Source organism: Haemaphysalis longicornis, unplaced genomic scaffold, assembly GCF_048455015.1.
Source record: "Haemaphysalis longicornis isolate Haplotype H1 unplaced genomic scaffold, Haemaphysalis longicornis Haplotype H1 scaffold_8, whole genome shotgun sequence".
Lineage (NCBI taxonomy): Eukaryota > Metazoa > Arthropoda > Arachnida > Ixodida > Ixodidae > Haemaphysalis > Haemaphysalis longicornis.
The window spans coordinates 12,870,390-12,893,879 of record NW_027526445.1 but is presented as its reverse complement, the minus strand read 5'-3'; positions in this window follow the sequence as shown (position 1 = coordinate 12,893,879).

Here is a 23,490-nt window from a genome sequence, read left to right as displayed (position 1 = left end):
AATGTACATTACGAGATAGTGGCTTCGTTGTCGTCTACAAAATGTGCGTGCTCCCGCTCCATGACTCAATTTACGAGTTGCTGATAGACGACGCCTACAATATTTAAAATTTTCACAGCCCGTGTCTCTATCGCTGGCCTTCGAACTGCCATGTTATTCACTATGCTTTAAAAATGGTCACTTTTTTGGTAGAACAACCAGCCCGTGTTTATTGCTTCACACCATTGCTCGACACAAGCAAGCCGCAAAATGCTTGTTTTATCCAATTTCTGTTCCGTTGATTCGGCTCCAGCCATTTTAGGCTTGCATAACATCAGTGCAGAACCTCGTCGCAACGATTCCTCAGGTACGACAATCGGTGGTCTCGGCTCTGCCTCGGCCGAACCTTCTGTGAAGTGCCACCTGCTTCACGAAGCCACATTTTGCCTTCAGAACTTTCGGGGCACGGATCTGCTTTCCTACTGATCATGCCCAAACACCTCCGTCATTCAGTGCTCCCACAGCTGCATGACGTGCACACTCCGGCCACTTTGTGCTTACACGCACTTGTGATAGTGTGCTGCAGCTTTTCTCTTGGCCAGGCTATTGCAGATCGATGTGCCGATATGTCAACGCGCCTGATATGTGTTAACGACGCAGAGACGCGACGACATACCCATTGACCAAATTCTTTACAGTAGGCAGGACTTTATAAGCCCTGTTCTCTCCTCTGCACCAGGAAACAAATTGTAGCCGTTTAGACTAATTACTTTATTCTTTGTGAGTTCGTTAGTTCCGCTTTTGCTGCATCTGCGGATGAACAAATACGAGAAGCTTGTTTCAATGCTACTGCAGAGGGATCGGTTGACTGTGTAGCATCTCATTAAAAACTGTCCATTCTCTTTGTGGGCTTTTTATATGTACCTTCATCTTGGTGTCTCGTGATCAGACCATTGGACGCGAGTGTTTGTTTTTTCGTAAGTTTTATTTACGATAAAGTGTATTTGAGTGCACAGTGTTCTCTTGATTGTATTTTGTATTATTTACGATAAAGTGTATTTGAGTGCACAGTGTTCTCTTGATTGTATTTTGTAAATTCATCTATAGGGAACTTCACCTTGGGAAAAGGCTGCTGACGAAGGTTTTAATGTGTTTCAGAGATTAATCGATAACAACCTTTATTAACAGTTTTTTACGATTCAGTAAGGGATATAGTATTGTGCTAATTTCTTGTACTCACGGGATGTTTTCAGCACGCTAGAGCAACTCGGATTTCTTGTAGTTGTACTGAATAGCTATTTAGTGCAGCACACCGTGGATGTTTCGTATTTATTTATTTTCCTATCTACGGTTTTGAAAGTAAAAAATCTGGAGAAACGTTTGCTTTGGTCACCCCTGCAACAAATCTAGCAGAAATCTTGTAATATATCCCATTATGTAAATGTGGCCTATTTACCCCTAAACAGGCACTTTTTACTCTATGTCAAAAAATATTGGGAGGATACTGTTTCTGCATAATATGCTGTCTCTGAATCAAATTCTTATTCGTGACTGAACGACTGGCCACTGAAGCTATCCGTTGTACAATGAAGTGGTGCGTATTTTTCTTGTGCTGCATTTATAAATAGTTCATTCACACGATAGTTGTAGCTTCAAGTTACAAAATAAAGTTCATTTTTTTTTGCAGCGGAACTCTTCAGAGGTGAGCTTTCTTAAAACTACTTGAGGTCTGTCCTCACTTTATCTTCTTGTGAGTGCAAAATCAGGCACATAAACTATGATATTTACCCTTATCAGCATTTTTAATGGTCTGTGCGAGTATCTCCTAGCCAAAATCTTGTCTAAGTAATAACCCAGAAATTGGCGAAAGAACGTTTCTTACAATTTACTGAGAATACCTAAAAGCGTGTTTCATGAATCTATTGCAAAATATATTGAACACTAGCTTGTATATACCTAACAGGGTTTTGTTATGAATGTTTATTTTTATTTGTAAAAATACAGTATCGATCATTGAAGCAGGAATAGGAACAAAAATTCGGCCTAGTATTAGCTCCTTTGGTGGCAAATGTCGCCACAAGACGATTGTCGACTGGCGCCCGTGAAAAGTGAATGCATCCCTTCTCTTTCCCGCTTACCTTAATGTGATCCTCTTCCGTCTAGTTCCTTCCTAGATTACAAGCTAGAGGTTTGCTCAAGTCAATTTAAGTTTACCGCGTTCTATTGCGGTTCATTAAGTTTACCGCGGCTCGAATCACCCTGTCGGGTGCCTCGATGCCAATGCGTCCGCTCGGTGGAGACGCGTCTGAATTGAGGCACACCACTACAATGTTTATAGGACTACGTTGCCGCACTCCACGAGCGTTGCAAGCGGAACGCGGAACCTTTCTAGTGGAAGCTTTCCTTTCGACTGGCGTTTCACTTTTCTGGATTCCGCAAGGTATCCCGGGCAACAGCAGGGCACCGTTTTCTTCAATAGATGCAGTATTTTTTTGTATTGCCAAAAGCGGAGCATTCTAAATTTTAAAAAAAGGAAGAGTGCACATATCACTAATTTTTGGATTTTCGGCTGTATATTTGCGTAATGTCTTGTACTTGTTCGATAACTTTGACGAGGATAAACATTATACCTGACGTAGACACCGAGATTCGGCTGTGAATAAATAAGACACTTGTTCTGATTATGTTTCACCTCGGCCACCTGGCTGAATAGAGTGACAGGCAAACCGACGAAAATTATCGCGTTCAGGTAGCCCAAGAAAGACTGTCGCCTTTCATAGCCCTATAACAGAAAAACTCAACATCCAAAGGGTCCCATGAAACCCCTGTCAATATTATTTAAGTGTTTGTTGCTATGGCCACTGCCAGAACAGTGTAGTTGGAGTCTAAAACATAGCCCATAATATATGTAAACTTCAGAAAAGAACAAGCTACAGTGCTCACCCCAGTTACAAACTGCTTTTGGAGAAAGATCCCAAATATTTCACTTTTTCAGTACAATGGGGGTGATTCTAACTTGTGAGCTCTGGAAGTTGTCTCTTGCACTTATCAGCACAAAAGATTTCGTGATGTGTCCTTCACGTTGCGGATCGGCCCTCCCAAAAAATAAATCTTATGATCTGCTTGTTCTACCATGTGAGGCATGCTCAAGGTGCGTTTTACGGAGAAGTACAAAATACATTTACCTGGTCCCCAAAAGGAGACATTATCCGTATTTGCATGGCAATTTACCGTGCATAAATCAGTAATTACCACACGGAGCTTCTGTGGCGCCATTTATTCCAACACTGGACTTTCTTTCTTGGCGAATAAACGGGTGCTGGGGACAGTGTTTGAATTTGGCAAGGCAAAGGTAAGGCAAATGTTACAAGTAGTTTTAAACCTACTGAGGGCTACCTCGGCGTTTTTTTGTATTCCAAATGTCAAATTAACTTTTTTGTTATTTGTTCTAATACAGTTAAAATTTCACTGGGTCACATCATGAAGAAGAACCTAAATTTCACTTACCTCGATCTAGCTGACTGTTGATTGCTAACGATACTGCTCCGTTGCTTTTCTTTACGTGCAAATAACAATAAGAAGCAAAAGCCACAAATCCTCTGTTCTCATCAAGCGGACGCACGCTAGTTACATCATTCGTTTTAATTCCGCTGATCACCTCAACCACGACTCACTTGTGTTAAGTTTATCCAAAAGAGCGGAAATCGTGGCCTCTTCTGAATACAAACACAAAAAAAACGGAACAATAAAAAGCGTACAAGAAAAAGACTACTGCCGATCAAAGATATCTTTCGTAAATCGCGAACGAAAAAAATGAGGGCGACAAAGTGACCGAATACATTAAAATTTTGACCTTAACATGTACCGGTGCCTTTCGTCCCAGGATTTCTCGAGGGGTTGGCACGTGTATTCGAAAGAAAAGGGGTATAACTTGTCGAGAACTCTTCTTTGACGACAGTAAAACACGTGAAAAACCCACCCGCCTAAAGACTGCGACAATTGACAAAGCGCCCGTACTGATGTAACGCATTTCCTGCACCGAGTGAACGTAGTCTTATTGTCAAGTGGCCAAAGATTATGCATGTTTTGTTAAGGAACAAAACTTCAATAGAGCGAACATGTGCTCCACTCAGAACATTAAGAATCCACCAGAGGCGAAGTACCGCTTTTTATTGATTGATTGCTAGTGGCACCCCAGTTGTGACTGGCTACTGACGTGTCAGCGAACAGAAAAACTAATCAACCCATGTTTTATACTCTTCGTTTATTATTATGACAGCACTGAGGTAGGCACGAAATACTTTATTTTCTGTAACAGATAGTAGGTGTACTGTAACAGATGTTAGAGGCAATATTCCCCCCTCTGATTTTTTCATCCAGCAGCATTATAATCATCTTTTAGTTGCCTCGACGGAAATAAAGTAAACTCCCTCTGTACAATCTTTAAGTCCTTGCGGCTAGTGAAACCGAATAGTTGCTCATGTAGGTTTCGAGGAATACACTCACATTCTAATACAATGTGCCATATATTTTCTGTTTCTTTTCTCCATACAACGCATACCTTATCGTTCTGCGAATACTTTCCCAGAAACCCCTTAGTGCCCTGGCACCTGCTCTAGCCTCGTAAACAAAGCACTGTCGTCAAAAGTTTTCTGATATTTCTTAAAACAAAGCTTTTAACCTCGAAATACTTTTACCTCCCAAGGCCTCTTTCGTGCCCCTTGGTATCAACAGAAAACTCCCGCCAACAAATGAAAGAATTTACTGGCACCACCAAGAATCGATCCTGGAACTGATAAAGTAACAAAGCCAGAGCCCGTTGTCTTACCAATTTAGGTACGAGCCCACGCTGAGACGGCCAAGACAAGTGATGCACTCCCCCAGCACATCTATGGATTTAACCCCTGCATTCTCGTTGAATCCCACGCGATAGCCAATAAAGGATGCTCACACCAAAACATGGCATTTCCCTTTTACTACGCCAAAGTGCCAAAGCCTGTGGCTTCTAGTGTTCGCGTACAAAATCTCCTCTCCCTGTAGTCCGCACTCACTCCAAAAGACAACTCAAGAAACACATTCAAATAATCCTTAATGGCCAGGCCATGACTCCAAGCCTCAGCATCATGATCCTGGGCCTATATCTTCAGGCCAACACCATGAGTGACGTATCCTTGCTGCACCTCAAACACAGCATCCATATAATCATACACGTTATCAGGCGAGTTCCCACTAAGAAGCGAGGCGTCAAAGAATTCGATACCTTTCTATTAGTTCAAGCTCTTGTCCTCTCGAAAATGATTTACATCAAACCACTCTCTTATTCTCGGCAAGGAGGACATAAAGATGCTTTATATAATAATTTAAAGGGCGGTTGAGCAAGCCATTGGTCTTCCCATGAGTGCGCGCACAGAGAGGTTGCTTAGCACCGCGCTCTACAATACGGTGGAAGAACTGATGGAGGGCCATCTTTCTATCCACAAGATCAGTATGAGCAGAACTGCGTCGGATTGCCACAACCTTTACCAGATTGGCTGGGAAGCACAGAATGTCACATTGCTTGATCTACCCCTGGACTTTTGGCGACAAGATCTAAAGATGCGCGCTGTCCTTAGATCATGAAACCCTAACACGACTAGGGTCCCCCACAAGCACGGGCTGAAGCACTCAACACCACCCTCGGTGCGGATCATGCAGCTATCTGCACTGAAGCCTCCCAACATTGAGGGAAGCAGTACACTATCATCCTGGCTATCTCCAGGAATAACCTGCTTGCTGGTGCCTCACTCAATACAGAAGACATGACGGCACCAGAAGAGGCAGCCATCGCCTTTGCTCTCACTCAAACAGGGGTTCGTAAGGTAGTCACCGATTCCCAACAAGCATACCGAAATTACCAGTCGGGTATGGTGTCCCGACCTGCACAGGTTGTGCTGAAATACCGCTCCCAAACTGGTTCTATTCAGCTCATCAGGACAACGGCACACGCTTCCATGGAGGGCAACGAATACGCCTAGCAAGCCTGCACTTTTACCCCCCGTGCTACGGAGCTGCACGAAGACAGTCACCCACTCGTATCGATCAGGGACATAACCCAGCATTTTTGCCTTCTGAGACAGACCCTACCTTCGCCTTACCTTTCTATAGAACAACCAACTACCCTACCGCTCATACAATCCGGCTCCTTCCCACTCCCCACGCTTTTTCAATTAATGCACCTGAATATGCTACTACCCCGAATGTAAATATTACTCAGAAGTAGGAACACTCCGCCACATAATCGGGGTGTGCGACTTCAGCTCTGAACACCGTCCTGTTTTTCCGTCAACTACTGAACACTAGCAATGGGAGATAGTGTAGTTCAGCACCTCTCTGCTACCCAGCTTCAGCTGGTGCGCAGAGCACAGGTGGTGGCGGAATGAATTGGGGCTACAGTGAAGAAAGAACCACTCCCTTTGGCCGCACTCTGGTCCATTCAGAAATCTTAATAGAAGTATTTTTTCCTTTTGACCTCCTCCCCCTAATCTCCTCCTCTGTCTCTGCCACCGATCTCGTCACCTCCGTCCGCGACGGCAGAGACGGAGAAGTGAGATCGTCTTACACCGGTTTTGAGCTTTAATTTTATAACAAAAGAGTTTCCACTCATGTGCTATACCAATACATCTTTACCAACCACCGTTCATGCGTCATGCTTTAATTTAACCTTACCAAAAATATCTCTTTGAATTATTAGAGGGTGTGGCTAAGTGCGTTTCGTTTCTCTCTGGTTTCACTATTTTTAGAGCGACGTGAGGATATTAAGTGACGTCGCATGGGTAATCTTTTTTTGCGAGAGTTTGCCTTACGGCATAACAGGGTAATCGTTGTGGGTGCCATTTACAGCTCTGCTTTCTCAACACATTGACAGGGTTCGTAGGCGCTAGTTTTTTTCATTCTGATGTCTGATTTCTTTGCCCTATAAGTCTCTAAAGTTGTTACGGCTTTCATTTTTTCTCTCCATTAAATTGCTTCTATCAGCCTGGCTTCTTTTCGGTTACCTTCGCTACATTTTATTTTCCACTGTTCTTTCCGTAATTCCTCGTTAGCCATGTAGTGACCCTTAGCCACTGCGTGTTCATTGTTTTCACATATAGATACTTAAGAATTTCAGCTTTACTGCCACGTTGATCCATTACTCTGAACCTCCCCTGAAAATGCATATTTATTCCTAGCTTCTCGAACATGTAACGACGCCCAGCCCATATCTCGCTGCACTGTTTCCTTAGTTATTTTATCATGGGCTGTAATGCCAAATAGCCTACCATTCTCTGGTTGACTTACGGGCACGCTACAGGGTCTGATCTTGTACAGCATACTGCATACAAACTGGAAATCAATAGAGTAAATCTATACTGAATTCGCAATTATGATGCGTTCAACCTTTACTTCTTTCACTATTCTTCTCCAAATTCATATATTTTTATATTCCCAGTGTTCTATGCTCCATTATAGCTGCGTTTCGATTATCTTTATTCCTAAGTTGCTCCACGGGACGTTTTACGTAGTTGTTCCCTTTGGCTATCCACACTCCCAAAGAGATATATGCCTTAACTCAAGACAATTTTCGAAATCGGGTCGACACTGCGTGAGTGCTAGTGTCATGGACACCGCGTGAGTGAGTGTTTTTTTTCATATCGGAGATTTTCTTTGTTTTCAAAATTTTTTGGATGGGCAACTAGCCTTCTTACATATTTCTGACATTATTGTTCGCTTTTTTGAGTAACGTTTACTTGGACTATTTTTTGAAATTCCAGATTTTTCTGCCGATAGCTTTGTCATTTCTTCTTCACTGCCTCCCATTCCATGCTATTTTGTTGCCTTTCTATGTTCTCTCAAGGCCATTTTCTGCAAGGCAATACCATTTTTGGTTACCAAATTCTACCAGCTTCTCGTTTTTCACTTCCATATACATCAGTTTTCTTGCTTGGATCCGTCGATCTTAGGCTGTATTAACCGATAACTTAGTAGTAATGACATTTTTTGATTACTCATTGTATTCGTCTTCCATCATGTCATTGATTTTCTTTTCCTGTTCAATCTTGAAATTATTTCCTCCCGTTGTACTAATTTCTAATTTTACCTGGTTGCGCCTCGAATGTTCAGTGTAAGCCTCTTGTGATTGCTTTCCTAACGGTCTGTTCCGGTTTCGTCTATGTCATTTCGTGCAACCTTTCCTATACTTCCTCGGAGACTGCTCTATAGTCTAAGCTTGACTGCATGGGACCCCTTTTTGATATTACTTGCCCGTACAATTTTTTCCTGTTTACTAGTACAAGCCGCTATTCCTGACCAGAATTTATCATTAGAGAAATATTGTGTGTGGTGTATTGATCCCAATCTCATATATAGGCATTAATTACTCAAAATAACACTCTTTCACCCGAATCCTTGAACTCGTTTATAGCTCTTCTCAGACACTTCCAGCTCACTTCCAGCATGCTCACTTCCGCCCCTTCTGCAAAGCTTACTTCCAGTCCGCAGATAAACAACTTCTTGCAGTGTATTTCTACCCGATATTGTGATTATAACCCATAGACGTCTTTACAGCTTTCATGCATTCTCATCCAGTCGGCCGCTTATTTATTAGGCTTCCTGACGCGTCCCGCTTCTCTTTTTTTCTGCCGGCGTGTGGCATCCTTCCAATACCTAACTGCCTACGACAGGTGGGGTTTTGAGGTATCGGAGGATAGTCTCGGCTACGGCGTACGCGTTCATTTTTCCCGTTCAAGTTGATTTTGAAATTACAACTACTTACCAGGCTTTCTTACTCCCTACATATTTATGTAGCTAAATAATTGTGTATTGCAATTGTTTGTTGCTTCGCTTTCCACTACAGGATTTATTTATGTCCCTTAATAAATTGTTACCTCTATTGCATCTACCTATATCACCTTTGTCAACGTACCCAGCTATGTCTACAAGTTCTTCGGTTAGCTCTAGGCGTGGCTGCCTCACACAGTTGAATATGCATACGTCACTCGCTTCCCATTTGTGGCCTATTTTGTCTTCCTTAGCTTCACAGGGCCGACTAAAAACGCCTCCGCTCTACCACCTAAGCACCCCACTACCTTGTTGCCTAGCCTTGTTCAGACGTTCCTGTCATTATTTTCTTATCGGTGTTGCTGTAGCATAAGACTTCGTCCACGAACTTCGCAGTGAGGGCGTTCTGTGGTCCGCGGGTGGGACGCCAAGGCTCCTAGTTACAGTACAACTTTGTGGAGGAAGACGTTTGCTGGTTCTTGTGCAGTACCCTCGGATAAGAGGAGGTGTCTGTGTAGCGTGTTATGTAGATTTTTGCTGCCTCAAACGCCTAGTTCTCGACTCCTGGCGTAGAAAACAGGCAGAGATAATACAATGCATTTTATTGGTTGTGCATTGATGTTTTGACATTCTGTAGTTGAATTCCGGCGGGTATCTTTTCGCAAGGTTTTTGGTGCCTGGCTGCCATGGCAGCTACATACGTAATAGTTGGCATCTCCTGCAAGGGGAAGCAGCCGTAATTTGTCTAAATTTTTCAGTGCGAATCTTATGTTCGGAGTGGCCCGAATGATGGTTTGTCGGCATTTTTTTTTCAAGGCATTGTCCCACAAGACAGCGGGGATTACAAGAAGGTACTCCGTTACTTGTTGTACGGTCGAAGTTCGAAATAAATTTTTGGTTAGAATTCAGTGCAGTTGTGCTTATAAGCCATTGGTACAGCGGCGTTCCACCCATCAACGTAATCAATCATGATGGGTGTTGGCACGCAACTTTTCGGCTAAGACGTTTTTCTTGCAGATAGCAGAAATGCGGCGTCTGGGTCAGTGTCCTGTGGCGCCATGCCGACAGGGCTAAGAGAGAGGTAGTCGTCGTAGAAAGTTTTGCTGGTTGTTTTGGGCTCATTGATCGCATAATATTGGTCTAATCACCAGCTGAATTGCCGAAAAGTCCTTCAAATTTGCCAGCCCACAGAGCGCATGGTGTTATGACAATTCGTTAGAGGGACTGACGCAGACGTACGGGGAAAACGTGGGAACGGCGCCAATTATGGTGAAGCACAGTTTTCTGAGATCGATTAGTTGCTTTCTTTCTTTGATAGATTGCGGGCGGCACAAACAATTAGCTTTTCACTGAATTTATTTCTCCTATTGGAGAGTGCCCGAGCCTACGTCATTAGAGTCTGTGCATATCTCTCTCGGCGTAATCGTTCAAATAGGCAGGCGCAGGTGGAATCTGTAGGTAATTTTGAGCCCCAAGAAAACGTCCTGCTGCTCTTCATAGAAGTTGCCCTCTACGCTATTTTTTATACCTCTTTGACCTTTGTTGGGTCCAACACTGCTTAGGTGATGTTTAAATAAACTGCTAGACAAGGATTGATTTTTGAAATTGGGCAAGAGGAAAAACGCTTTATTCAGCACAGGTTCCGCCTTTTTTCTGTGTTTTCCAATCGAACGCATGACCTTTCAATTCTTTGCTTTGTCTCTGTTTTGCAAAACGTCTAGAAACCAAGAAATAAGAAACTTAAACATGATAAGCAAGGGCACTATTTTGAAATGAAAATTGCACAGGACGAGTGTGTCGGTTTTTGTTGGGCCTTAAATATTTTTTTTTGAATACAACTTCACCTTTATGGTCCCCAACTTTTGTCGTCGAAAGAGATTGGCTCTAATTACCCCCCATCACGGGTTTTAGAAAAGGCAAGATAGGGGAACGTCTACAAGAAAAAGACTGCCAGCAGTATTCTTACACAATTCCAGAGGACGAGGGCCCTGGGCGTTTTTTGTGATAAAATTAGGATTAGAAAAACACATTCGGAACAGTTTCTTTTGTAACTTCTCGCAAACAACAGTTGGGGATTTCTTTCTGTGCTCTGGTGTTTAAATACCCCATCTCCAGGCCGTCTAATATTTGAAACCCAATAGCACATCTTTGGTGGGGAGCTTATGACTAAATACTACAGTGGTGCGACTGAAAAGTCCCGTGTCTTCCATGCAGACCTTTAGTCTATTGGTGATGGCATGGTCCGCCAGCTTGTGCATGCACCAATTAGGCTAGATGTGTTTCAAGTTTTCCTAATGTTTCTGTAGGACTTAGGACTCTAATTACTTTCTGATTCATCAACTGTGGTGGGATGCTGCCCCTTTCAGATAACTTAATATTAGTATTCATTGTCTTTCTTTCTATATATTCGTCTTTATTTGGATAACTTAGTTGTTTGTACCGCCCCGCTCGTTTCCATACATTGTCCGGAGGCCGTTCAGATACGATCGAACCTCGGGTACTTTGATGGTGGGTCAACCTTTGGGTTTTCTTTTTGTTTGTGTTAGTTCAGGGACGTGTTTTGTGGTTTGAATTTTCGTATGTTTTTTTTCTTTCTGCACGTCTTTCTCTGTTCTATGTAAGCGTAATTTTATTATTCATGTTGTGTTTTGGGGCTCTTTGCTAACTTCCGGATGAATAAAATATCTAGGAAATGCGAATTTTCCAGCGAGATCAATCTGCACCTCTATGTCATCCTACATACAGTACCACTTACGAGAGGTAAAGGAATTCCAATATTCTTCGATTTATTTAATTAAAGGCGTTCATACGAATAGGATACGTCTTTTTTTGGCTTAGTGAGGTTTGTCTATAGTCAATTCTAGGCTTTACACATGTGCAGACACTTGCAGTCATCCATTGTCATTGCCTCTTCCTTCGGGGTGATTTTACTGGCTTTTGCTACGTATTTTTTCCGTCATTATTCTTTTATCTTATGTCGTAAATTTTGGTGCAAGACTTTGCTACGTTTAAAATTAGGCGAAAAAAAATATTTTTGTCATGCGAGTTTGGTTAGGCTTTGTTTTTTTTTTACCTTCGCCGCAGGTACCTTTTTTAACTTCACAGTTTCACCTTGACAGGGGTATGTGAGATAAAGTGGTCATTTCCAAAATTTTTCAGTGTGGAATGAATTGGTGTCTGACACCTGCTTAATAAAGGTAATGCAAGGAGTGGTAGCATGGGATATGCCATTGCCCAAACATGTGGGGTGGGTGAAATTGTTCACTACATTCAGACTGCCTTGCTCTGGATGTAGCGAGAATTTTTTTCTTGGCGAGTTGTCTAGCTCACCCAAAAGCTCGGGAATGCGGGTTAAAGTCGCGTTATAAGACCCGCAGGGGCAATGTAAGGGGGTGTTTTGGTGTCAGAACGCCTACCCGAAATTTTCTAAACATCAAATCCCCTCTCCCCTTTTTTGGCGGGTTGCAGTTACACCCAGACCTAATATACTCTAATGTAAAAATATCAATAAGGAGTTTTCCGATTTTCTAGCTTTGATCTTGCTATTTTTGTTTGTAGTAATATTTCTTTGTAGTATAAAATATAAATAGTAGCATCGACTGACAAGTCACATTCTGTTGAGGCGAAAACAAAGGGAAAAGGTCACCTTATGTAGAATAAAATAACTAAGGACGTAATACGTACGCTCGCTGAACGCAGAGTTAAAATATCATTTTGGCTAAATGGGAAACAGAAACCCTATCTCTTAGTTCCCAATTTACCACGTCATTACGACAATACTTTAGAGGCAGTATAAGCTAATGTATTTGAAAGGATGGGGTGGCCCAGTGCAACAAATTCTTCGGTCAGGCAAAGAAATTGATCCCAGAAGCTTACCCTATTCTATTACCTGATTTAATTGATCAGTAGGCGATGTGAGCGCCAGAGTTGTGGAATAATGATAACGAAATTTCAAATCCTTTGCGTCAAAGTTGCTTTTGGAGCATCCTTTCTACAACTTGACTAAAAAAATAAAGGTATACACAGTGGTTGATAGTTTATTAGTTGTGTCTCGTGACCCTAGAAACCCTATTCAGAAGGAGACTGCTGGCTGAGGCTGACGCCAGGTAGTATCCAGGGCATGGAAATTAGTTGTGTAGGAAACAAAACTCTACTAATTGACTTCTTAATTATCCAAGTTTGGTGGTTATTGTGAATGGTGATTTTGTAGCCCTGGAGAAGACGATTTTATATCAGTTTTAAAACAACAAAAAAGTAGTTGTTTAAAGCCCAGTAGCGCGAAAAAACCTGCCGTTGTTTTTCGCTCAAAAATGAAACTCGGCGCCGGAGGAGCGCTGGAAATCTTGAGCGAGCGAAACGTCCGCTGGTGACTTGCTTCAATGAATTTCGCGGATAATTCGAAATGTAAGTGCACTTTTCCCTAGCTAGGAAGCCTAGGCGTGAGGCATAGCCAGAAGTGCATCCAGCGTTATCTTTAGCTTACTCACTTTGCGGTACACAGAGGCTAGTCATCGCCAACTACGAAGCTGCTGATTTTGAAATGCTGTTAGGAGCGAACCTGGCACTACACCAGTGCACTTACCTCCGGAAGCAGCCTTTAATTTCCATTTACCATACACTAGTCTTGTTCAAAGAATACAGACACGCTTTTCTGACAGTGTAGAGCTTGTTTTGTGGCGCCGGTATCGTGGAATGAAACCATCGAGTTAGTTTTACGTGGTATCGGCTTCACAGCTAAACTCGTAGCTCACAACTTTTTTGGAAATTTAGCGCGACGTTTTGTACCAGCTCCCGTTTCGTATTTTGTTGTCAGAAGCGCAGGCTTACGATAAGGAAATCTCGGCTTCATACTTTGTTTAGCTCTTTTCTTTCATGTAACAAATATCAATGAAAAAAACTGGTTTATTTCAATGTTTCATTCCGTAGTAGGCCTAATTGGGCACTCCACAAAAGTAACAATTTGGTCAACACAGAATAGTTCACATGATGTGTTCAATTTGTTCAACACGTTGAATCATATCCTCGAGGTTGGCCGGCTTAGTCTTGAAAACCTCATTTTAACATATTTACATACGAAGAAGTCCAAGGGTGACAAATAGGGTGACCTTGGCGGTCATGGCGTGGTTCCACAATGCCCAATCAACTGGTTTGGAAAGGACTCGTCGATGGATTTACAGGCCAGCGAAGAAAAATGCGGCGGGGATCCGTAATGCTGGAACCACATTTTTTCAGAGCATCCAGGGGCAACTCTGAGCCAAACTCTGAGACGACGCCATTTAAGACGCAGTCTGTGTACTTCTTTCCAGTAAGTAAGGACCAACAATACGGTCGTTCTAAATAACAAACCCTACGATTGCTGTTCAACTTACCTAGTGCGTATGCTCAAGGTTCCATAGGTGGGGGGGGGGGTTCAAATCACATTAATAAAGTGCGTTGCGCAAATTCAAATTCAAATTCCTACAATATTCGGCCTTGTCACTCCAAAGCTCTCTGTTGAGAAATTCTGGATCTTCGTCGCATTGAGTAGGGCATCACGTGCCAAAATCAATCCGTTTTTGTAAGTCCCTTGGTCTGAGCTAGAGCTGAGACCAAGGGACTTGAAGACACGCATGATATGGGTGGTAGCCGTGTCTAGTAAGTGACCTCCAAACTGAAGCTGGGCTCGCTCCATGTGCGCTGGCAATTTTCCAGACGCTTGCTTCTGGCCTGACAGCGTCGTGTGCCAAGTCATCGATGTCAAAACATTCGTTTCACTGGCTGGCCACTTCTCTTTCTGAGCATGGACTGATCCAGTGGTCGTAAACCGAATAAAAATCGATACAAATGGGGGGGAGCTGCCACACGACGGTCAGGATGTTGGGAGCATACAGCTTCGATGCCAGCTGCACGTCCTTTTGCGTGCTTACTTAAGCCAGTACGATATCCACTTTCTCTGCAACGGAGTACTGGAGTTGAGCTTTTTAAATGCCCCTAACTGGTTGATAGGGTTCCCAAAGAAAGCAGACACAGTACACAAGCTGAAATTTCGAATGCGCAGCATTATAATTCCCAATTGTATTTTGCCGGTAGTTACAGTATCTAGAAAAAATGAAACATGCTTTTGACACCAGCTGATCTAAACAAAACGATTTGTTCAAAGAAACCAACTTTATCTTGCATTCATTTGAATGCTCAATCCGCTCGCAACAAAGAGGAAAGCTTGACGGCTCTTTTAACTAGTTTTGATTTCTGCTTCGACGTAGCCATGGTGACTGAAACTTGGTATCGCAATGAAGACGAGATACTTAACCTACCCGGCTATGTGTCCTATTTTTTAAACTGTTCTGATAAAAGAGGCGGTGGAATTATGCTGCTGGCCAATAAAACATTTCAATGTGAACTTATTGATTCCTTTACGCAAATAACAGTTGATTTTGAAGTTTTGACTGTGAAAAGCAGCAATGTGATTTTTTCTGTTCTGTACCGACCACCAGGGGGCAACGTACATAGTTTTCTCTCTTTTCTCGATACATACCTGGCTTGGTCTAATGATAATAATTCAACTATGGTCTTGGGTGGCGATTTAAATATAGACCTTCTGAGCTTGACATCACAACGTGCCGAACTCCTCACTGTATTAGAAGCAAATGCTTTCACTAATGTTATAAAGGATCCTACTCGTATACAACTGAACTCTTCAACTCTAATTGATCTCTTTATTACTAACGAGAACAATATACCACTTTGCTCAGGGGTACTAGCAGCTGACATAAGTGATCATCTACCAATTTAGTTTGTCATGAGTAGCACTAGTTTACAAATCAAAAGGTCAAAAAAGCCCGTAATCAAATATCGCAACATCAACGATATAACAATGCAGCAGTTTTCTAGTGGATTGTCAAATGCAAATTGGGATGCAGTTTTTCGTTCTGAAGATCCCGATGATGCGTACGAAATATTTATTGGGAATTTCAAGAGCATATATGACAACTGCTTTCCTTATAAAACAAAACGTAAACCTCGTAAGGCACGTAAAACTTGGATCACTAGTGGCTGCTTGAAAGCGATAAAGGAAAAAAATGCTCTTTACCAACTTTTTTTAAGAACTAGAAATGCAGAAGATTTACAAAATTTTAAACAACATAGAAATAAAACAAACAGCCTCTTGCGTAAAACTAGAAATTGGTATTTTGAGAATTCAGCACTGATGGTGCACAAAGCTCTGAAATAATTTGGAAGCACCTAAATGCTGTACTCAAACCGCAATCTGGTCTAAATTCGGGTCCACTAGAAATAGTTGCGAACGGCCAAACACTAGCCGGCAAAGAACTTGCTAATACATTTAATGACTATTTTGTATCCATTACAAATAGCACCCATGACCCAACTTGTACACGCTTTCTTAATTTTAGGCCTAAGTTACAAGAAAGTGCATTTTTATATCCTACCACAGCTGTAGAAATTCGAGAAACAATTCTCTCTTTAAAAAACAGCAACAGCTGCGACATAGAAGGCTTGCAAATTAAACCAATTAAAAACACTATTGACACTACAGCTGGTATTTTAGAATACATAATAAATAAAATATTCTCGCAGGGAAAATTCGCCGAAAGACTCCAATTAGCAAGAGTATCCGCAATTTTCAAGGGTGGCGATAGAAACATAATGTCAAATTATAGACCTATATCTATATTGCCGATATTTTCGAAAGTCGTTGAAAAACTGATACAGAAACGAATGACAGCCTTCATGACCATACATACCATTGTCACACCTTGCCAGTTTGGGTTTATAAAAAATCGTTCCAGTGAAAGCGCACTATTGTTCCAAAAGGAAATAATTCTGAACTCTTTTGAGCAAGAATCTTACATGCTTGGAATTTTTGTGGACTATTCAAAAGCATTCGATAGAACAAATCATAGAACCCTTGCCGAAAAACTAGAACACTATGGTTTTCGTGGACAATTTCTCCAGCTTTTAAACAGCTATTTGAACGACCGGAAGCAGCAAGTAATATTAGATGGTTTCAAATCAAAGTTTCTTTCATTAAGGGGGGGTATACCACAAGGAAGTATTCTTGGACCGTTATTATTTAATATCTATGTCAATGATGTCGCATAAACTGATGAAGGCTGTCGTTTTGTTATGTACGCTGATGATATCAGTCTTTATTTTTCTGAGAACACAATAACGGAACTTGAAACAAAGGCAAACCAGGTACTAGCATTATTGAATTCATGGAGCTTAACAAATTCTCTAAGTATAAACGTGTCTAAAACCAAAGCAGTTCTTTTTCGTCCCAGAAATAAAAAAGTTGATCTGTCATTATCCTTTACCCTTGGTACATGTAACATCGAACTAGTTCCAACTGTAAAAAATCTAGGCATAATATTTAATGAATGCATGTCATGGAATCCGCATGTACAAAGTGTGTGCCATAGGCTTGCCCGTACGGTTGGTGTATTATCCCGCTTGCGCACTGTCCTACCCCAAAATGTAAAAATCTTGATTTATAATTCACTTTTTCTGTCTACGTTAAGCTATTGTTTTCTTGTATGGGGTACTACGACAAAGACAAATATAAATAAAATTCACATCCTTCAAAAAAAAGCTGTTAGAGCTCTTGTAAATGTTCGTTACGACGCACATACTGAACCAATTTTTCACAACCTTAAACTACTCCCAGTGCAAAATTTATATGATTCATTATTACTGACGCGCCACAATAATAGCATTAAAAAGAATGATTCTTTCTTGAGAGACGTTGCTAATCTAAAAGTTCGGGTAAGCACTTATGACACACGCTGTACAGACATTTGGAAAATACCATATATACGAACGGACTACGGAAGACAAATGCTTAGATTTAATTTACCTGTTATACTAAATTCATCCCCGATTTAACCATGTACTCTTATATTTCCTGTTTCCTTGGCACTCCTGGCTTTTGTATCGTGACATGATTTTTGTTCATGTTCCTTTACGCTGGTTTAATTTTGTGGCACAGGTATTTCCCACACCTATTGTTCATGTCTTTGTATGTGACATTATAATCGTGATGCTGTGCTTTGTTTTCTGGTTTATGTAATTTTAGGACACATGTATTTTCCACAACGCTGCTGTAACTGTATACGGGGCACCGGCCTTTGTCAAGCCCTATAAAAAGAAACGTAAAGAAAAAAAAAGAAAAGAAAAGGCTTTTTGTCTGTGCCCCTCAACATAGCATGGCTATGTGGAAATAAACATTGACTTGACTTGACTTGAGCTGGCGCGACCATTTTTGCAATAATAACGCTGCGGCGTTGAAACCTTCATCCTCAAATGAAGGAGGTGACACCAGCGGTACGGTCTTGACTATGTCGTTAGAACACCGCGTAAGCAAGCATTTTAAAGGGAAAAGCCGCAAGAACTACGTATAACCGCATGTAGCCTCAGCCGTGAGAGTCCTCTTTACCCAGAAAAAAACCATTCCTTTGTCTGATGCGCTTTCTAGCACGCAGCGATTCTCAACGAACCGCCGATAAACATGACAAAAAAATGAACGGATGGTGACGTTTCTCATCCTCCACTCTCGGTAGCCACGTCAGATGCGGTCCAAACAATAAAAAAAAGCAAAACTGTTGCCAACGCCCCCTAGAGCTCCCGAAACAAGCGACCGTGTAGTGCGCGATGGCTAGCTTCTTTCTTGCGCCTACCAACGAACAAAAAGATAACGCTAGCCGTATTATAAGGTAAGCATTGATCATTGAAAAAATATAGCAGTTTGTAGCGTTGATATCACCTGATTCCCTAGAGCGGGGAATCACCAGAACCTTTTTGAATTGGGCTACACAGTCACTGCAACATGTCATCAGCAGATGTTGCGTAAGCACTAGATTTCTGGAGCTCCATGTGCGCTGTGTTTCGGTTTCATGCGGAAAAAAATACCTGATTTTTATGGGCTGCAGGACTTTACAGAGTGTCTTTTTCTTTGCTTCAAAAACTGATCGGTTATCGTCATGTCTGTGGCTACAAGCTCGCCATGGGCCATAACCGCCGAACGTCGCTAATAACAGGTTTATTGGACAATTTGAGTTAATACCTATGTAATTCGCATGTTTCTCATAACTACTGACATCCGCCAAAATTGCTCACTTGTACCTTAGGAGACTTTCTATTTTCTTGAAAAGTCTATCTTCAGGAATTTCGTAAGTGTTCACTGAAGCACCCTGTTTATTTAAATAAATTTCCTTTGGTTAGTTTCGTTAACAAATACAAGTTTTGATAGGAGGAAGACCTAAAATGTTTATATAAGAGCAGAACCCCAGATAAGAGCAAGTTTTTTTTATATAAAAAATAGTACTTTAACCACGGCATCCGTGCAAGGGAACACAAAAAATAAGGTCGTACACGTAAACTGCTATGGACTTCATTATAAAGACATTTTCTCTTTGACATTACGGGCGCTCGTGTTCGGTGATTTCGAAAAGGCCTTGCTAAATAGTTCACCATATCAGTCGGGATTTGGAAGAGGTAGTTGTCGTCGTGATTTTTATTTTTCCCTTTTATGTGTATATTTTCCGGAAAATAATTCAGTATCTGGCATTGCTTAGAAGTGTTATTACCCGCAATGCAGATCATTTTGTCAATGTAGTTTTGTGTGGCTTTTAGTAGTGACGTCAAGGTGTCCGAGTATTTTTAATGTTTTTTTGAACAGTATTGAATGTTTCCTTTTTTTGTTTTCGGGTATATTTTTTGCCACATACTGTTATGTTAACTCTGTGTTATCAACGTGTTTGGCGGCGTCCAAATTTTGCGACATTACCGGAGGGAGAAAAACAGCATATAGGGTATTCAAGAGTTTAAGAAAATTTGTTATGAGCAATTTCGTGGTCAATAAATGAGGTACTATGAGACCAGATGAGGACTCCTAACATTAGGCGAAAGAGGTTTTTGGGAAACAAATCGGTGATATGGAGGGTTGTTATCCCACTCGGTCTATAAGAAAGACTTTGCGATTCCGCAGTGATCTGGGATATTCACCCGTTTTGCGAAACCTTCTGGTGGTGTTTGAAGGTTAATAATGCAACATCAATAGCACTTCTTGTTCCTTGACCAGAAAAAAAGTATTTGAATGTTTATAAATGATTAAAAAACGCGACGTAGATCGCAGTTTTTGTTTATTCACATACACTTGCAGTCATCCAGAATGCTAGGATGCGTGTCTTCTAGTACGACAACTTTCTTGTTGTCACTAATTATTTAATCCCGCCGTTTGTAAAGGCGAACGAGAAATATCTGCTCCTGAGCCCAAGTACAGGGGTTCATTCTCGGCTGTGGCAGCTGCTTTTCTGGTAAAGGTTTTATACGCGCTTCAGAATTTGGATCAGAAATAGTAGTCAGTGTTCGGCTGCTTCGTTGCTGGTGGCTTGGGTTCCGTACAATGTTGTAATAGTCTTCTGTGCAGATTGTTTCACCTCGTTCTCACATACCTCATGACTTCGATGATGCCTCGCTTAATGTAGGTTAATTTGGGGCGGGCGGTTCGATATTGGAGAGAAAGGTCTTCGGCGGAGGGTTCAAGTGTGCAGCTACAATGCACGCCACAACGTTGGAGCGCCAAACACGAAGGGCACGGCCCGTTCAAGAGTGTGCCAGAACAGTGCCTTCATCTGAGAGTCGCATCCGCCACAATTGTAAACTTCGTTTGGGTTCGAAGGCTTCAGGCCTATCCCGGGTGCGGGCAAATGCAGTAGAACTTCAGGAAATGCCGCCCGCCTAGGATGCGATGTTTCCTGGTGGAGCTTCCTTTATGAAATACGTTAAAAGAGGCTTCGTTGTTCCACACGTTGAATTTCGGCCGCAGAAATAAAACGTACCCAGAGCTTACATGGAGAACCTTCCATTAGCTCAGCCACTGTTATAATAGCCGTCAAACCCCCTGTGGTATAATATTTGTATACAAATGCTGGATAATAAGTTGTTCGAGACTTTGTGTCTCTGTTAACAAGGTACGTGGTGCTGTTAACAAAGACCAATAAAGGAGTAACTCACCTTCGTGTGGCTTTACCTCATATATTCCCTCTTTGAAAAAGTGTCTTACGTTTTCTACACTCTTGCGGTTTTTCTGAGACCTGAAACAAACTGATTTCCGCGTTCAATCCAGTCGATGTCCTACTAAAACCACAATTCCGCAGGCTAAGGGCTCTCGGCGTATGTGTCAGCGTAATTAATTGTATACTAAACACAGCTTTGGCATTCTTTTTCCATACCTTTTCATCACAAATAAAGGGATAATATGGCACCTTACACTCACACATTTTGGGTGCCCACTCTGAGGAGGAAACACATTTTCCTGCCAGTCACTGTTAGGATGACTCCTCTATAACGTCAAAGTGCTTGCCCTTCGTTACGAAAAAAAGATTTTCACAAGGTGGTTTTCAGTGTGAATGTTTCTAATGACGGTAGTCAAAAATAAAAGTAATGAATATGTGAAAGCCGCATCGCTTTAGAACGCACAATTACTTTCTCCGCTCGCATTCGTATGGAAAAAATGCTGTTAGCACCCTTGGTAAGAGTCAATTATAAGAAGCCTATACTCGCTTTACGCAGAGATACTATCGTTCCGTTTTAAAAAGGCGGTTTTCAAAGCAGGAGCGTTTTATAACTGCAGCGGCCAAGCAAAGGCTGAACAGGAGACTAGGGAGCTGCCATGGATTGCAGTACTACGAGTAACATAAAAGTGATTTTTTGTCGATCGACTTTGACGCATTATCCTGCAATTATGATAGCAATATGTTTGTCTTTGTTGTGAGTAATAGTGCATTCTGGCTAAACCATTGCACTGTAATAATTGTCTCAAATATACAAAATACGAAATTTCGGTTGCGCACCGGTTTTCAGTGCTTTCTCACTTCTCAATAGCGTTGCTCAAATCTGCAGCGCGGTTCATGCCCAGCTGATCACTATTGAAAATGCTCAATTTCAAACTGAGGTACACCTGAGTTACCCAGTTGGCGGTTGTAGTTCATAGGCGCAGCTTGTTCCACTTCGTGGAAAACAGCAGTAATTTTCTTGTTGACTTTACCATGTTTAGGCTCGTTGAAACTCTGTGTTCGAAAAAATATTTGGGTTTCATGTAAAATGCTCTCTTTAACCGCCAAAATAATGGCGTGCCTACACCAAGGTGGTGACTATTGTGTTAAGTACTAAAAAACATTAGATAGGATTACGTTGCTCTGCGGCTTCTTATAAGCCATCTGTGTAAAATCCCTACTGAGCTTGCACACCGCAAAAAAATATTACAGCGTTTTAAAATCAAAGAAGTGTTCCCAGTCTTGATTCATTTCCTGCATCGTTTTCCAACAAAGTGTATGTAATCTGGGAAAGCCCAAAAATAATTGTCACATTGGACGCTTTCTGGAGACGTTTTGGGTAACTGAGGCGGTCATGTCTCAAACTTTTCAGGAAGTTCTTGTAAGTCAAAATACTTCCACTTCTGATCAAACAGCAATGCAGAATCCTACGTATTTATCCATTATATTCTTGTAGGGAGTCAGGACCATATACAAGCATTGCCTAGATTTATGACTTAAAAATATTTGTTCGCAATCTGAAGTGTGTCTTAGGGTTGTAAATTTTTATCCTCCTTGGCCCTTACACGCTATAAGAAGTTCGACTTGCGAAGCTGGGCGCACTACAAGGAGTGCACAAAACAAAACAAACCTGTTTGTAAATTCATATTCAGCACACCTCCAAACTAGTTGGGTGATTACCCTTAGAAAAGTGAGCTTTTATTCTAGTGGGCGCTTTTAGGGTGCGTGTTTTCTTCGGGCTTCTTGGCGCATTTACTTTCCTAGTAACAAACCGACGCAAGCCGCTCGATGACAGGGGTCACTAATTATATCGCATCCGCCCATCAGAAGTCCCGAATAAATGTTCTACCAGCACAGCGCCCATGTCGTTGGTGACCGTTTATAAACTGGCTGTCCATGCAGTCACCACCCTTACTCTAGAATAGATAACCGTAAATTGTGATGGGAAAGACATCGGACAACGCGTCAACCGAGAAGGCCTTGACGCTAGGCCGGAATGATACTGGTCAGACTGTTACACAGATAAGCATTAAATGAAACCAGTCACTCGCCCTGAAAACAAACAAAAATGTGTCAATGCTGGTTTAAACATGCTCTTGATCTCTGCAAATGTAGCCGATATATCTCCGCAAAAGATGGGGCACATAAAACTTTAATCAGAGTATTATCAAAAATTGGTTGAATCCAGACCTAGATGAAAACCATAAAATAGTTATACGTAACAGGAATCAGCACAACCTCAGATCACAATCTTCAATATCGGCTGGACCTGGAATGTTTGTATTAGTATTCACTATAGTTCCTGCAAAACTTTCACCGTGATATTACTGGAAGTCGTTTTGTTTATATTCATGGTATAATTCGACATAACGTTTAAAGGTAGTCATTTGTTATGATTATCAATGTCACAGCGCAAAACATGAACCCTTGTGGCCAGAGCTTCTTGAGCTAAGCTCTTACATCTTGCGCACTAGTAGTAAGGTTCAAAATAGAGATCATAACGGTGGCACGCGGAATATTGAACACGTAACTCCTCTTTGGGGTACCGGTTTGTGTTCTTGAAAGACAGAGCTTCCAAAGCTCACTTAGGTTGCTATAAAAACCTTCATATTACACATACATACTACATAAATGTGGTGAAATATTTCCGAAATAAATAATA